We start from the raw sequence: 18,053 nt of genomic DNA, 5'->3' as shown, positions 1-18,053 counted from the left end.
TTGGGGTTTTGTTAAAATGAAAACAACAAGAATTTTAGAGGAAAACAACCTGTTTTTAGACCTGCCATTTGAGCAGGAGCTTAGTTTTCTATAAACAAACAGCCAAACAAAGCAAAATAAAAAACAAACAAAAAAACATGGTTGGACAATCAAAGCAAGATAGCAAAAGGCAAAGTTAATTTTTTACAAGTCATAGTATTTAAAAATCCCCTGGGACTTCTCACGTGCAGTAGTGGTCTCACCTCATCTTTTGGTGCAGGTAGAAAATAGAGCAACAAACGATAGAATCCCTGAACCAATGGTGTCCACCATTATTTTTCATATATACTTCCCACTTATTCTGTTGCCAGGGAAAACTCATAGCCAGGAAAGAGTTGTTTACTTATGTACATAATAAGTACATAATAATAATACAATGTTATTATTGTTGATAATTGAAATAGATAATCTATCATGGTTAAATATATATCATGGTGAAATATATTATACGGCCTTAGTATACAGTCATGAATAGTCATGAATAGATTAAACCGTAGGTGACTTTTTAAAATAAACCTAGAACTAGTCAATTGAAATTACTCAAAAGAAAAGTTTTAGCTCAGTGTAAGCAAGAATTTTTGAACAACTAGTGATGCTTTCATTAGAACTTGACAACTTCTGAGGCTGTTAATTTTCTCTTATTGAAAGACAGGTCATAGAATGAAATCTCCATATACAGAGGACATACCCAGATATCATGAATTAAGAAGAGTCAGTCATCCCCAGGACAGGCCATTCTACCAGCTCGAGTCTACACACACTCAACCAGCAAAATGAGCTCCTACAGTTTGGAAATCCAAGATATGTTCTTTGCACCAGTTCTAACTAGTCAATGAAGTTACTTGAAAGGCTGTGTGGAAAACTGAATTAAAAGAGAGGGTTGTTCATGAGCAAAAAATATTTTGCAGGTCGCTGCATATGAGTAGTCCTCAAAAAACTGGTGACACATATGTACTTTGGAAAGAACTAGGCATCATTTTTTACCTGCAATTTTTCACCAAAAATAAACTTATCTTATGATTCCATTTTGTCATGTACTTTTTGAAGTGTCCACATAAAACAGTTGAGACAAAGTGGATCAATATCTATGCACATATTTTGTTTATCTTTCCTAGCTTCAAATCAAAGTAGTGCAAACACAAATTCCCTATTCAGAATCTCAAGAGACTAAGACCCAACTTAATCTGACTCAAATTTTCTTATTTAATTTTTGAATAATATACACTGTCTAAAGACTTTCAGACCTTATTTCCAGAGTAAATTAAACCATCTTTAGTTAAAATTTATTCTCTTGTCATGTACGTTTTCTAATTTTAATGGCCTGATACAAGGAGGGAGCCCTGTTGTCAGAACAAATTAAACACACAATTGTTTTCTTACAACATAATTCTACATAATCAGATTTCCTCTGTAGTCTTGGCTGAACTCAGTTTCTGTCAATAAAATATGACAAATTTTACATCTTCTTCCTCTTTTGCTATAATTTTTTGTTTAGATATCATTTTAAATTAATTTTAAATAATACATTTGATTTTCAATGTAATAGCAAATGCATGATAATTACTACAACACAATTCTCATCAATTCTCATGTTGTGATATCAATACAAAAACAGATTCCAAGGCACAGTTCTAGGAATATTGTCTGTTTCTGAAAAGACATTTTTGGTCTATCTTTTTTTTCCTTTTGATTTACTGACACTTTATTAACCAACCCATTTCAATTAAAAATGGCTATAATTTTGTATAATTTAAAATCGAAAATTAATCAAAACCTTAGTGTAAGTCTCACTGTGGGCTAGTCCATATATTGCATTTACAATAAAGACTAGAAACCTAAATAAGCTTTGCAACCATTCTTTTTCCTGTAAAAACAGTCCTTTCTTTTAAATTAATTAATTTTTTATTACTTTTTGACAATCTTTACATAGTTAATTAGGTTAAAAAGGTTCAAGGGCTATAGGAAAGTGGGTAAGACTATTATTCCCATATTGTTTCCTTCATGTTTCAAGGGGGGTATTAAGGGAGAAGGCCCATCCAATTTCCCAACCTCCCCAGGTCCCAGATGTAATGCATGCTCTGAGGTTCTTGCTCAAGTGATTGTGATGGTTCACCAGTTGTGAATCGCCGTCAATCTTACCACTCCAAGCACGATGAGATCATTGAAGAATCCACTGATTGACATAGTCCATCATAGAGTCTCCATTTGCCCAGTATTTCGCTGCCAACATATAGCTGAGATGGTTGATCGACCTGTTCTGTCTTCTGTCTTTTCTTGGTTAGGCTTCCGAGTCCGGCACTTTGATTGGGGAGATCTCCAAAGAAACTTTGTCTGAGGTGTTCTCAGACTAGATTCTTTTATGTATTAGCAAATACAGGGCCTGGTACAGTCCATTGCCCTGATCAGCTGGTAGTTGCGATCGCTGGGTTGTTGGTTCTGTTTTCAGCCCCGACTTCCACTGGAACCAATGGGTGTTGCAGTCCAGCCTGGTTCTGCCCAGCACATACTTGGCCCTCGCATAAACCAGTGGGAGCTGCCGCCTAGTTGGAGCGACCCACAATAACCCCCACCAGGCCCGCCCCCTACCCTGGTTTGCCAGTATGTGTGGCAGACTAGTCCAGTCTGTCCCACACCCCATTTGGCTCTCGTACATGGCAATGGGTATTAAAGCTTTGTTCCATCTAACCAGTTCCACTATGCAGCCCTCACAGTAGGGTGTCTGTCTAGCCACCCCAGTCCCTGTCCTAGTTTTCATGACCTCCCGTGGGAGTGGTAACCCAAGAGGGAGGAGCCCACTATTGCCCTCCCAGGCGTCTCCCACTCCTGGATTATGCACTCTTCAGGTAGTTCTGTGGTTTGACTTGACAGAATTAGCCCCCAGTGCCAGCTTCTGCCAGCTGATGCTGTGGCTAAGCCCGAACAACCCTCACTCACTCTAATTTATGCTTGCACCAGCAGGAATAATCCACCCAGCCTGGCTTTTCCCTGATCTGGTCCACATGAGTCGCACAGGTGTTGTAGCCCTGCTTAGTCTGGTCTGCCCCCATCCCAGCCCACGCTCTCCAGTGGGAGTAGCTGTCCAGCAAGGGAACCACCCCTTATTCCCCCTACCGGCTCTGCCCCCTCCCTTCCTGGTTCTCATGTGTACTGGTTGGGCGCTGCAGTCACATCCGGTACAGGTAATCTCACCTTGGCATTCCGTATTGTGTACTAGTTTTTGCTGTGACCGAACCCGGATCGACCCACACTCTGTTCTGGTGCTTGGATTTGCCAGTGAATGACGAGAACTGAACCAGCCTGGTCTTCCCCCGACCCATGCCAAATGTATGCCAGTGGGAAACTTTCCATGGCCTATTCTGGGCTGTTTCCTATCATGTTTCTTGCACTTACCTGCAGGGTCTGTGTCCTGCTAGAGGAGTTGCCCTGGCTCCTCCATCAGAACCTCTCCCAATGAAAACAGGCCTTTTTAAATAATTATTTTATGATACAGTTCCATAGGCTCTGGGATTTCCTTTTCACTTCCAACCATTGATTTCCCCCATATTGCAATAGTACAGTCCTTCAAAAATAGTCATGTCAATGATTTTGCTATTTACATGTATCCTAATACTACAGATACAAAACATAGTATAAAGTCCAGCACTTCAGTGTCAATATATATTTAGCATTTCATTGGGAACCCATCTCTGATTTTAAAGTAGAGATGAATACTGCTTTGTATCTATACGTCTGGATATGATAGCCTCTGTTATCCTGTTCCTTTACATGACAATACGTACATTCATGTTTACCTATATACCTCTTGATCCTATATTTTGCATGAAGGTTGTCTTATATCAGAGAAAACATATGATATTTGTTCTTTTTGGATTGGCTTATTTCACTGAGCATAATGGTCTCTAGTTGGGACTGTTTTATTGCAAATGGTAGGATATCATTCCTTATAATGGCTGAGCAGTATTCCATAGAGTAGATTTTTTTAAAATAATGTAAAAACTATATTTTCTAGAGACACAGAAAAGTCATCTAAAAATTTACCTTTTTTTAAGGAAATGGTTGAAAGTAGTTTTGATGGAGTTAGTCTGCTGCTGAGAAGCCAATTTTCTTTTTTTATTTGTTATTTATTTATTTATTTATTTATTTATTTATTTATTTATTTATTATTAAATTGCATTATGTGACACAGTTTTATAGGTACCGGGATTCTCCCCACACCTCCCCAAACCCTCCACCCATGGTGGATTCCTCCACCTTGCTACATTGCCACAGTTCAAGTTCAGTTGAGATTCTTTCATTGCAAGCATATACCAAGCATAGAGTCCAGTATCTTATTGTCCAGACAAGTTCAACGACTTCTTGGGGAGACCATCTCTGGTCTGAAGGCAGAACCGGCCGAGTATCATCCCGATCAATCAAAAGCCCCCACATAACATCAGCAACAATTTATAACGTTATAGAATTAGTGGACATTGGGCCCGGCGGCATGGCCTAGTGGCTAAAGTGCTCGCCTTGAACGCCCCGGGATCCCATATGGGCACTGGTTCTAATCCCGGCAGCTCCACTTCCCATCCAGCTCCCTGCTTGTGGCCTGGGAAAGCAGTTGAGGACGGCCCAATGCATTGGGACCCTGCACCCGCGTGGGAGACCTGGAAGAGGTTCCTGGTTCCTGGCTTCGGATCGGCGCGCACCGGCCCGTTGCGGCTCACTTGGGGAGTGAATCATTGGGCGGAAGATCTTCCTCTCTGTCTCTCCTCCTCTCTGTATATCTGACTTTGTAATAAACTGAATAAATCTTTAAAAAAAATAAGAATTAGTGGACATAGTATTGAGTTACCAATATGTTAAAAAAAAATGCAAGTTCTTAACCACATCCTGTGACTTCTTCATTGACAATCCGATTTTAGTTTATATACAACCAGGTCCTATACACCATAAAATGGCTATAGATTATTATTCAATTGTCTCGTGTCTATTTTCAGTGTAGTATTTAACTTTTTATACCATTGAAGCATAATTTTGGTGAACCTGGCTTTTTTTTTTTTTTCGGGAAGTCTAGACTGGCTTATAACTCTAACAAGACATATGTCAACAGTTTAGGTGCAGAACAGTTTTAGAGTTAGTTTTAGAGTAGATTTTTAAAAAATTGTTTGTTTAGAAATCAGGAAGACAGAAACATACACACAAACACACGCACGGAAAGAAAGAGAAACTTCAGCAAGCTGTTGGTTCACTGCTTAAATGTATGTGCTTTAACATGCTTAATTTACTAAAATTGAATGTCACTCCCCCCTTTTGACGTCACAATCTATATGCTGGGCCTCTGAAAGTCCTCTCTGAGACTATTAACTTTGTTGTTTTTCATACCTCCTGAAATATTTCTAGAAGCATCCTTGGCTGTGATAACAGCAACATCTTTCAACCCCTTCTTATTCTTCTGTTCTTAAAACACAAGCTTAGCTGCACTTTTAAGGAACCACGGTCAGTTTCATAAATAAGGAACAGGGAAGCCAAGATGTTGTCTGGTCACACATTATGCTATTCCATGTGACTCTAGGAAATAGAAACAGTGGCAACACACTCAACACATCTTGCTTGAATTACTAAAGCATGGTGAACATTAGGAATGTATATCCATAGATGACACAATGGTGTACAGTATTTCAGGGTTTTTAAAAGTGATTATAATGTTTAAAAGGGTAAGAGTAGTTAAAGAAAAATGTTAAATTTTATGATAGTGATTTTCCTATTATATGAAAAAAGTCATTTGCTGGTATTAGAGCTTTTCAGAAAAGAACAAGAAATCAGTTAACAATAGTGTTTGCCAAAAACAACTGTGCACTCTTCTTTTTTACATTCAAGTTACAATAATTTGTAGAACTTTAGTTAAAATCAGTTTCTTCCTATGGACAATAGAATTTTAAGTGGATAAGTTAAGGAAAAATCAGAGATCCTTTTCTTTCTCATATGCATGTTAATTAACTAAATAAAAATTAGGCAGTCGGGGAGCCAAGATCATACATGAAAATCTAAAATTTTATGTCTTTAATTAACATACTACAGCAAAACAAATAACTAGTTTTCTATCACATCAGTTTTCTTGCTAAGTACTCAATGGAAAAGTGAAAGATCAAAGTGATCTGGAAAGATTTAGATGCACACTTGCTTCTCAATAATGTGTAAGATAGCAAGCATTTTCAAAATGAAGTTCCATAATGCATCTTGAATATTCATCTATTCAATAGCCTTTAAAAGAAGTATTTCTCTTTTTCAGAGTATGATTTTGTGTGTGTCTGAAAAGCAATGCCCATTCTTTTAAGTTCATGTAGAAAATTCAAGGACGGACAAATCGCTGTGAGTTCGTCTACCAGCCATTCATATGATGTAGATATTTTTTATAAACCCTCCCCAGAGAGATAGTTAAGGTGTTACATCAGACAAGTCATTCGTAAACATTAGCCATTGTTTCCAAGAGCTGCTATTTCTCCCAATTATGTTAACTACAAATCTATTGAACTCATTCATGAATATATGCTCTCTGGTGAGCATTACATCAGAATCAATCCTCATTCTGTTATTAATACTCGCTTGTTTATCAATATTGAGAAGCTTCTCAAAAGGCCAGAGTATTGCCACAATTTAATTGTTTTTTAATATTATGGTTTTTATAGCTGAAAAATTTAATGGATATCTGAACAAGTCATCATCAATATATAATGATGGACAAAAATCAAATATTAATTGTTACTATGAATTAGCAGTAATTCATAAATAAATAAACATTAAAGAAAATAAGTCTTAAGATTTTGCCATCAGAGGAGGAAGTATTTCAGTTGATTTTTCCTTTAATTATTCTTTGAACTCAATATGTTGTGTGGGAAGAACTTGCCATTTTTTTACTAATATGCAGAAATATTAGATTACAATATTTTGTACAGTCATACAATATTTATATTATTGCTGTGTTGATTGGATTACAGAAAGGAGGAAATAGAAATAAGACTAGGAGAATGAGGTTTCCTTTAAAGTCCAATATACTTTAGAATCGGATAAGTCTCAGACATTTAAATTGAATTTGTAAAGGAAATTAATATTCTACTATTTCTATTTACTGTGCATTAAGAACAGTTGTGCAAAGCAGAATACCCTGTTATTGATATTTCATGGCACACACTTTGCCTTCAGAGTTTATTTCTAATTTCTTTTTAAATGCTGATATTACTTCCAATAATAGTTTTCCATACCATAACATTTGAATTGCTTCATTACAAATGCTAATTCTGAATATGTTACAAGAGATTCATGGTTGTTACATGCTAACATTTATGCAAATGTTACTTTTTATTTTGTATGATCGCTTATGTCACTCTAGCATGACAATGTACAGTGGCAAATGAAATGTCTTTTTTTTTAATCAGATTTAATGCCAGAATCCACAGTATAATGTCACATTTTCAAAATCAAAAACCTTCAGCTTGTGTTCAACCACTTTACTCGGATACATACTGAGAGGCACTGTTTTAGAACAGTTGGAACCATCAAATTCCCACCCCTTCATGTGTCCACTTTGGGGATTATGTAAATTACCAAGAGATAGGAAGTCACTGCTAAAAAGAATTAGTTTGTGAAACAGCTTCTCCTACTCCTCCCACATGTGAGGAGTAATATTCAATGTATCTTCTTTCCTCCCACAAGAGCTAAGTTGAAAGAACCATTACTTTGTCTACTAAATCGTGGCTACTGTCAATTCTATGTGTGACACATTATAAATTACAGCATTATTACTTAGCTTGGAATCTAGACTTAAAGTTCTTAATAGGAGAAGAGAGGGGTAAGAGACATGAAAAGGGGCAAAGGCAAGGGACTACTGCCCTCAATGACCATTGTGTTATGTGGTGAGGGTGTGTTTTCCGCAAATAACATGTATGTTGGTTACAGATTAAGTTAGTTATCTGGAGCTAGTGTTGTGGTGCCATGAGTTAAGGTGCCACCTGCAATGCCAGCACCACATGTGAGCACAAATTTGAGTTCTGGCTGCAACCACCTTGGATAAACCTCTCTGCTAATGCAACCGGGAGCACAGAGTATGATCAAAATGCTTTGGTCCTGGCCTCTGGAATGGAACACCCAGATGGAATTCTGGACTCACAGCTTTGGCCTGGCCCAGCCCCAATCCTTGCAGCCATTTAGGAAGTGAACTAGTGGATGGAAGAGTATCTCTCTTTCTAGTAAATAAAATAAGTCTTTAAAGGGAACAAAAGGTATCTTGCTAATACTCTTGAAGGAAGGTACCAGTATAGAAAATTCTGCACTACATGAGGAAGTGGACTACCCCTCCCACAATAGAAATGAAAATTTTAAAATGGACAAAATGCCAACCTTTTGGCATAGTGCTTTAAATTTAGCTTAGGGTACCCTCATCCCACATCAGATTGCACCTACCTAAAAATCTGGAAAATGCTCCTGGCTCCTTGCTTCAACCCATCACAGCCAGAGCATGTGAGCCAGCAGGTAGAAGATTATTTCTCCCTCTCTCTCTCTCTCCTCTCTTAAACTCTTTCAAATAAATAAATCTTCAAAATTTCTTGCTTATCTTAGTTACTGCAGACACACACACACACACACACACACACACACACACACACAGGAAGAGTGGGAGATTAGCATGTCTTCTTGTCTGCTAATTCACTCCCCCAAATTTTCACAATGTCCAGATAAGAAAAGAGTGATGATAAGAGCTTAGAAGACAAGTTGTATCTCCCTGGTGACAGGTAGGAACCCAAGTATTTGAGCCACTAGCTGCTGCCTCCTAGGGTGCTCATTATCAGGAATCTACTATGGAGAGTAGACTCCTGTCTATTCAAAGCCAGGCACCAGGCTCTGAGATACAAGTGTCCCAGGTAAGAATTTAATCACTGAACCAAATGTCTGCCCCTGGTTTTTGAAGAAAAATCTTGCTTCATTTGTAATTATATGAAAACAATTGTCAGTGTTTTGACTGAATCATTCTATGGTGTTCTACCTACAGTTGCTGCTGTTGAGAAATCAGCTGTTAATTTGATTGATCTCCTTGTGCAAGTAACCTTGCTATTTTTCTTTGATGCTTTAAATAAATAGCTATCTTTAATGCCTCAAATCTACTATGTTTCACTGTATCTGTTTTTATTTTCCTTCTTGGGATTCATTGAGGCTCCTGAATTTAGTATTGACACTTTCATAATATCTGAAGCAGTAATTACGTCTACAAATTTTTCCTTTCTCCATCTCTTCCATTTTAATATTCTGGAACTATTATTGTGTACCTGGAAAGTCTATTATTCTATTATTCTCTCCTATTTGTGTATCCTTTTCTCTCTTTGCTTCTTCTTGGACTATTTGTTTGCATCAGTTCGGCATTTAGTAGTCTTTCTTCAAATGTATAACATGTTATTTTATTAACCAATCAGGTGTTTTACATAATCTTATATTTTAACTTTTAGTACTATTTAATTTTTTACCAAAAGTATCTTAACCTTCATTCATGTTACTGATCCCTCTTTTTTTCTCTGCTTAAGGTCTTGATCTTTTTCTGATTATTGCAGCATCTAAAGGCTTTAGTTTATGATGCTTTCTGCCAACCAGTTTTGGCTTACTTCTTCACGTTTTTATGGATATGTTATTATGAAAGTTAGTCATTAAAATGCTAAATGTTTTTCTGTCACTTTTTAAGAGATTTTTTCCATGTAGCATATTTGGTTTTCTTTTTACCAGCATCTTGAGACACGATTGACTGGAATCAAACTAACTAATTATTGTCTTGGTTTTGGAGTCATGCAATGATGTGCTTCTTGATCATTTAAGCAAGGTCTTCTGACTAGAAACTCTGCAATATTATTGTCATTATGATATCTTTTTTTGGCTTCCTTTTTACTTTTTACTTTCTGCTCCACCTAAAGACAAGATACTGTTTTTGTCAGTTATGTTTAAGATTTCAGACATGGACGTGATTGCTTGAAAGCAGAGTTTGTTACTCACAGATAGGGAATAGGCTAGGCCAACCACACTGACCTTATGAGGATGCGTGTGTCAATTGGAAGCTGATGGGGTGAGAGAAAGGCTTGGGTCAGCGTCTTTAGTGCATTTTTCACAGGAAGGAAAAGCTGTGACAAAGTATAGGCCATGCACATTTCATATTGGACAGTTCAATGTAGTTTTGCAAACCCTGGGCCCTAGGGGTAATCCCTAGATATTTGCTTCCAGGTTCTGGAGTGATTTAGGGCAAAGAGAACGCTGGTATATCATGTAAGAATTAGGGAAAGGAAATGATGGGGGAAGTGGGATTGTTTGGCTTAGGTATGAAATGTGTACCCATAGGAGCCAATTTATTTGCTGTTGGCAGGAATTTGTTATTCTATTCTGTGTCCACTGAGGCACCGAAGTATCAAAAACTATAAAAGCCTACTTGATAATGCAAGACATGTCTTTCTAACATTGATTCCTGGCACCTGTCATTATCAGAAAGGGGTTTCCCCATAAATTCAGTCCCTGAGGGTGTTGCATTCTAAGAGTCTCAAATTGTTAGGGTTATCTTATCTTGTCTTTTATAGACCATGAGTTAACAGCTTGCCTGCAGCCCTAACAGAAGCATCTCAACATTAAAATACAAGTTCAAGGCTCAATAACTGGCAAATTCGTTCCAGGCAAACACTGACACCAATCACATCTATTCCTCTGAAGCTGTGTTTTCATTTTATTTCTCCTTTCTGATTCTTTTTCTTAATTTACTGCCATAATTACCATGGTTTTTAAGATATTTTCACATTAAACCGTTACTTCAGACATTCTGTCCTAGGCTGCAGGGGTTTCTTCACTAAGCTGGACAACCGTTTTGCTGAAATAGTCTTAGATATACATGTTTAATGTCTTTGCTTATGAAAAATTATCTTCATTTAACTTCATGAAAATCAAGAAAAAAATCCTAAAATATTATCTGTTCAAATGGCATTATTGGATTTTCTAGACATTTTAAAATGCTTTGTATATTTCAGGCAGTTATCATTAATGTGTATATTAAAATTTTTGGAGCTAACATGGTGGCATAGTCAATAAAACCACTGCCTGTGATGCCAGTTCCACTTGCAATGCAGATCCTGCTAATGGCCTGGAAAAGGCTGCATGCGATGACCCAAGTGATACAGAATAAGGCTGTTAGCTAGACAAGGGCCAAGAGCTGGAGCTACACACTCCCCCATATCCCCAATTCCCACCCCATGTAAAACTGCTTATCTGTCAGCTGAATATGCTTTTTTTTAAGAACCTTTTTCTGCAGGGCAGCCATGACATGTGGCTGCCCTAGGGGTGAGGCACTCATGACAGGCCTTCAAGATCCCCTGCCTGGAGGCTTTTTGAACCCAGTGCAGGTATGTACAGCTGGGCACACAGGCTCCCTGTGGGGAGGGAGTGGGTGTTCAGGACCACTCCATCCTGGAGGTTAGGTTTGTTGATCCACCAGGCCACGTGGTTCCCCCTGGAGGGTCCCGGGTAGACCGGGTGGCCTAGGTGCCAAAGGTATTGAGCCAAGCCCCTCGGGCCACCTGGCAGCACACCTCAGGGTTAGAGGGTCTTGATTTACAGGGGAATGATGGAATCACACAAGTGGTGAGAGATTATCTGTGGTTTTTATGCCCAGGTTAGGAATTACAGCTGAGAGACTTCCATAGATAAGTCTATGACATGTGTATATAAGTAGGGAACAGACACCAAATTGGTTTGGAGGAGAGAACAAGAGTGAGAGAAGTGGGTCTGATGGCAGAATCTGTGAGGCTCACCCCTGTGGAACTGTAATCTCTACTGCCTCACCCAAGAACTGTGGATGGGGTTAGGCTTTCCTGGGGAGCTAAGGAGGCACCTCAGCTGAGTTGCTGTTCTCTTTGGTGAGAAGAAGAGTAGGATTGAGGGCAGCAGATGTAGCTGTACATGGCTACCGACTGCACCGGCACGGGTGTACACTGGGACTGTGGAGGGACAGATTGGGCTTGACTCTAGCCCCCACTGGTACTCATGAGAGCCAGGTTGGGTGTAGAACAGGCTTGACTAGGTCTTGACTCCAGCTAAACTGTCAAAAAGCTGTGTCCGAGTGCGGACCAGGTATCATTGGGCTGCAACACCCAACAACAAGAACCGAATGAGTGTGGCCAGTTGAGCAACGTCACTGTTCTTTTCAGGACAAGAGGTGGACAATTACCCTGAGCCAAGGATGCACTGGTGTGTGTGAGAACTGCCACTGGGAGGAGACACGATGGTAGAGCTTGGGAAACTCCTTCATTGAGATGCTGTCCCTGCAGGTAAGCGCAAGAAGTAAGGCAAGGAGCAGCCGAGATCATGCCAGGTTGCAGTGTCCACCAGCATACAGGTCTGGGGACAGACCAGTCTGGGCCAGCACGTAACACCCACTGGCAGATCTGCGAACCAGAATAGGGGGCATAAGGAGCCAGATTGGGCCACAATACCAGCCAGTTCACATTAGGACCGGGACAACAATCAGACTGGGCTAGGATAAACTGCAACACCCACCAGAGGAGCTGGAACAGGGGGCACACTAGACTATGCCAGGCTGTGCAATAAGATTGCAGACGCTGAGGTGAGGCAAGTCATGCCAGCCTGGACCCAGCAGGGGCTGGGTACATGATTCCAAGGAACAGGGAATCTGTCAGGGCTCGAGTAGCTTGGTTCAGGTCCTGGGGCCCACCTGTGTGGTGAGGGCTTGGTTCCTGAGACCCAGGGACAGGAGAACTGGTGGATTTTGGGTTGCTTGGCCCAGATCCTGGGGACTGCCTTATAGGTGGATGTTGGTTCTGTGAACCCCAGGGGTGGGGGATGTGGTGGGGCTTGGGTCTCCTGGGGTGGGGGATCCGGCGGGGCTTGGGTTGCCTGGCCTGGGTCCCAGGGCCCACTTACTAGGTGGGTGCCAGGTCTGTGATCCCCAGGGGGAAAGGGATCAAGCAGTGGTTGGGATGCCTGGCCCAGTTACTTGAACTTACCTGTATGAACATGTCCTACTTAATGAAAAAGGTGGAGCAGTGCACACAGGCCCTGTTGTAAAAGCAAAATATGGCAGCACATTTGGTGCTGTAGCAGAAGAAGGACAACAGAACAAACTGGACAACTACCCCAAACAAACAACTACAGCAAAAAAAATCTTAGTGAATGGAGCCAATGGACATTGGGAGGGTGACATCATCCTTGGATCAGTGAAACCGGCAACATTTCAGAACCATCCAAATCACTTGGACAGAACCCTCAGAATATGTACACATTGAGACTCTAGCTTGATATAATCTCTGAGTCCTGTGACATGTGGAAAGTCTTGTGTAGTTTTTCCTTTTGTCTCTCCCCTTCCCCAGGAACAACAAGAAAAAATAGCAAATTTAGAAGTGATGAATTCACCCAGTTTTCTTTAAACCTTGATCCTTCCCACCCTGATCAACCATGTACTCATTGTTTAAAACAACAACAACCAAAAAAAGAACCTTATTTTGGACCTGAAGAAGGTACCACATAACCATAGCTCTCGCAACCTCAAAAGAGGCTGGAAACTAGAAGGATCGTTCTCTCTCTCTCTGTCTCTCCCTCCCCCCCTTCTCTCTCTCTCTCTCCAGCATTCCCACTCCTAAAAAAAGGACAACACAGGGCACTAAGATACTGTCTCTCTACCTCCCTCCTGGTTCATTCTGTTCCTGAACTATATCCGTGTGTGTGTGCTTTCCTTTTAAGTAACTTCTTTACTTTATGTGTTACGTATGCACCTTTACTTGAATGCTTCTCTAATTAAATGACAGGGACAGAGAACAGGAGTTTAAATGTGACCCACAACACAAGGGCTTGGGCCCCTCACACCCACATAGGAGACCTGGAAGAAACCCTTGGCTCCTGGCTTTGGCCTGGCCCAGCCCTGGCTACTGTAGCCATCTGGAGAGTTGAATCAGTGAATGTAAGATCTCTCTCTTGCTTTCTCTCTCCCTCTGTATTTTCCTATCTCTTTGTAACACTGACATTCAATTAAATACATCTTTTAAAATGAAAATTAAAAACCCTTCTGACTAAATGTTTCTATAGTTTCTATTTGTTTGAGACATTTTAATATTTTCCTGTAATTTTATATTTTGTTACTGACATCTATTTTTAAATTGTTTTGGAAGGCCGCGTGATGGACATGGGGCAGGGGGGTGGGGAAACAGAGAGATAGTTCTTCCACCTGCTGGCTCACTTTTCAAATGGCCTAAATGGCTAGAACTGGACCAGACAAAGCCAGAAGCCTGTAACAAGGTCTAGTCTGAGAATGACGGGGGCCCAAGTACCTGGAAAATCTGCTGCTGCTTTCCCAAATGCATTAATAGAGAGTTGATTGGAAGTGAAAGAAGGACTAAAGCAGTATTCCAACATGAGATGTCGCCTTGCAGGTGGCAGCTTAATGGCACTGGCTCCACAATGTTGGCCCCTGAAATTTGATTTTAAAATATAAGGCTATCTATCTTGTCTTTTCAATACTAAACTATTTTTTAAATATTTGAAAGTATATTTTACAATGTATAGGCTTATTTTCTGTTTGAGCATAATTGGAAGCAGAACAGCTGGGACTCAAGCTAGTGCACATATGAGATATGTCACAGGCAGCAGCTTTACTTGCAATGCTACAGAGTCACAATGCCAGTCCCACTTTTACTCTAAATTCATTATTTTGTTTTTATATTTTAAGATTTCTATCTCTTTATCTTCTTTTAACTTAAATACTTATTCATACAATTAAACATTTTAGATTTAATTTACTTAGGAAGCAAAAACAAAAACAGAATTTCTACCTGCTCATCCTAAATACCCATGATATTCAGAGCTGGGCCAGGGTCAGAACCAACTGCTGAAAACTCAATCCAGAGCTTCCATGTAAGTGGTAGTGCCCCAGTTACCTGAGATTTCACCATTTTCCCATGGTCTGTATTGGCAGGAAAGTAGAGTCGGAAGTCAAAAGGATAATTAAATCCACATACTCTTATAAAGCCTATGGGTGCCTCACCACTAGGCTAAATGGCTGATCCCCTTACATTTTTATATATAATGAAAATAGTATAGCTTTGCACATTTTTAAAACTATTTTTAGTCTTAATGATCTCATTCATAAGTGTAAATGAGGAATTAGTCCAGCGCTGGCTTTCTGAGATTCAGCTTTCAAGGGAAAAGGTCAACACTTCTAGCCGGCACTTCTAGCTTAATCGGTGATTAGTTTGATAGTGTTTTCTCATTGTTCTACTTTGAGGAATTTTATCAGAAATGTCTTTGTGATAAGTTGTGTTAGATTTTTCTGGGAAGCAATTCCTGGGAATCTTAGTCCCACTGGAACAGCTGCATTGTTTAGATTTCATAGCTATTGATTTAGTCAGTTTTATCTTAATGGTCTTCTGTGTAATCCATCTTTTTTCCCTTGTTGCTGGCTAGAGAATGGAGTGGAAAACCATGGCCCATATCCAATGCAGTATTTCCTGGCAAACATTTTACTACTCCTTGTTTCACTTTTTAATATATTCCTGATTGTGATTTTCTTAGTTAAGTATTTTTGTGGCTTCTGGGTATATAATTTGCATGACCATACTCCAACCTAACAAATTTGGAAACAAGAAATGATGTGAAAGAGGGAAAAACAAAGAAAAGATGAGCATTGTAACCTAATTTTACACTTTACAAAACCAGGACAGTATAATAATAATAGTCAGCAAGTCAGTTGCAGAACTGAAACTGGAGCATCCATGTTTGAGTTATGGAATGATTAAAATTCAAAAACCCAAATCTATTAAATCATGTTGCTAAGTTATAATTACCAGATTTCCATCAACACTGGGGAGCAACTGCCAATCAAAAATGATCAGATTTCTTGTGCTGTTTTCCCTACTTTGAGTGATATTAAAGTTCCAGAAATATATCAACTTGTGCAAAACCAGTGAATGTAAGCAAATGACAGCATCAGTTCCCACCTCTTTGCCATATGCTCAAGCAAATCTTTGGCAATTTCAATTTGATATTGTGAACACCCTGCGAGAAACTGCATCCTTTACTGGACAGGAGAGAGAGAGAGAGAGAGCGCTTCCATCCAATAGAATGGTCACAATAGCCAGAGTTGGACCAATCCAAAACCAGGACCTAGGGGATATGAGCCATGTCCATAGGCTTACCCTGCTATACCACATCACCAGCCTGGAGTTTTGATTTTAATATTAAACAAAATATTAAAATGATAACTGTAATACTTTGGGTAACTAGGACTTGCTTTGCAATGCAAGAGATTAATCCAGTGCTTGCAGCACTGGAGTTTGGGCTCCAGTTGTTCTTTTAATTTACTTCATTAGAAAAAAATTTAATATGTTAAATAGAAAATATCAGCAGATTCTTATTGGCTAGTACTAGAAGATACATTTTCTATAATTGGCAAAGTAATCCTTGCACAATCAGAAATAATGAGATAATAAAATCAAACTAAATGATTTCATATTTAAGATACAATAATGTATCCTGTGCATTTGGGCTGAAAGATTCTGACACAGCTCTAACATGTAAATTGTCTCAGTAGCACAGAAAGAAATCTTTTTGTTATTTTCATTAATTCTAGTTAATTAACACATGGTTACTTCACTGTGCTATCATTAACATTCAAAAAGGATGGTGTGGAAACTACACTGATGCTGTATTGCATAATAGATGAGGCAATTGCAGGTTTTAACTGAGGTGTGGTTTTCCTATGAATATACAGGGGGACAAGAGGGAGAAAATGAATGAAGAATTTTGTATTATGTTAGCCATACAAGGGAAACTAGGCAGTGAAAAAGTGTACAAATAATAACTAAGTCTCACCAACAAATTAAACATCTTATTCAGTAGGCATCAGGGTTTTAAAAAGAAGGGAAAACAAAAGGAATATTTCTGAAACATGCCAGCCTTCTTTTATAGAATCAAACATTGCAGGAAATCAGATATATTTTATGAGCCATGGCGCTGGTGCTGCTTTTGTATTTTGAATCCATCCTTTCATCAAGACAAATTATAAATAAAATATGAAAGCTTTGCTTCACACATTAGTAAACAAATGCATATACAGTGCATTGAATGCAAGCCTGACCAAAAAAAAAAAAAAAAGAAGAAGAAGAAGAAGAAGAAGAAATGTCATTCTAAATGGCTGTTGCTTCATTAAACACAGGGCAATGCAAATGAGAGGAAAACAGTTACAAAAAGATGACAAAGTTCCTTCCTTCCACTAAATTTTTAAGGCATCTCTGAACAAAACTAGAGACTCCCTCAGCTCATGCTGCCTCATGAGGTGACCTGAATGTTAAGTAATCTCCACAGCTGCAGAGCTGACTTATTCAAGACTTTGAGAAAAAAAAATGAAAACTGCACTGTGATTTACAGGACCAATACTGAAAGTGTTGCTGAAACACTGTAAATTTTGCCTTTTTCTAAGGCACCAAACCTTCAGGTTTTCATCTTCGTCTCTATCACTCAGCAAGCTTAGACAGTGAATCTTCAGTACTGGCCACCATATGATGAAAAATATTATTAAATATAACTGAGAAGGGGCAATAATTAGTATTTCACAAGAAATGTTTGTCATGCTTTATATAAATTATTGTAGCATACATATTATACATAATAATATAATTGCTAGCTCTTATCATATGTAGTAGTTTTATGTTTATTTTCTATAGTTAAATATACAAATGCTTGCATACAACACTTACTCAGTGCCAAGCTTCTTTTATGCATTTTATTTATGTTAACTGATTCTAATAGGGACAATCACAGTCTCATTTAGTGTGTGTGTGTGTGTGTGTGTGTGTGTGTGTGTGTGTGTGTTTCTGATTGTGGTATGTGAGAAATTCCTAAAAGCATGCTAAACAGAATTTTATAAGAAGGACTAGTTGTTGCTTAGACAATTTCCATTTATCTACAGCTGGCAAATCTTCCTTCAGGTTTGCACACAATTATAGCCCCTGTAT

This window comes from Ochotona princeps, chromosome 7 (genome assembly GCF_030435755.1).
Source record: "Ochotona princeps isolate mOchPri1 chromosome 7, mOchPri1.hap1, whole genome shotgun sequence".
Lineage (NCBI taxonomy): Eukaryota > Metazoa > Chordata > Mammalia > Lagomorpha > Ochotonidae > Ochotona > Ochotona princeps.
Note: the sequence above shows the minus strand (reverse complement) of the source record.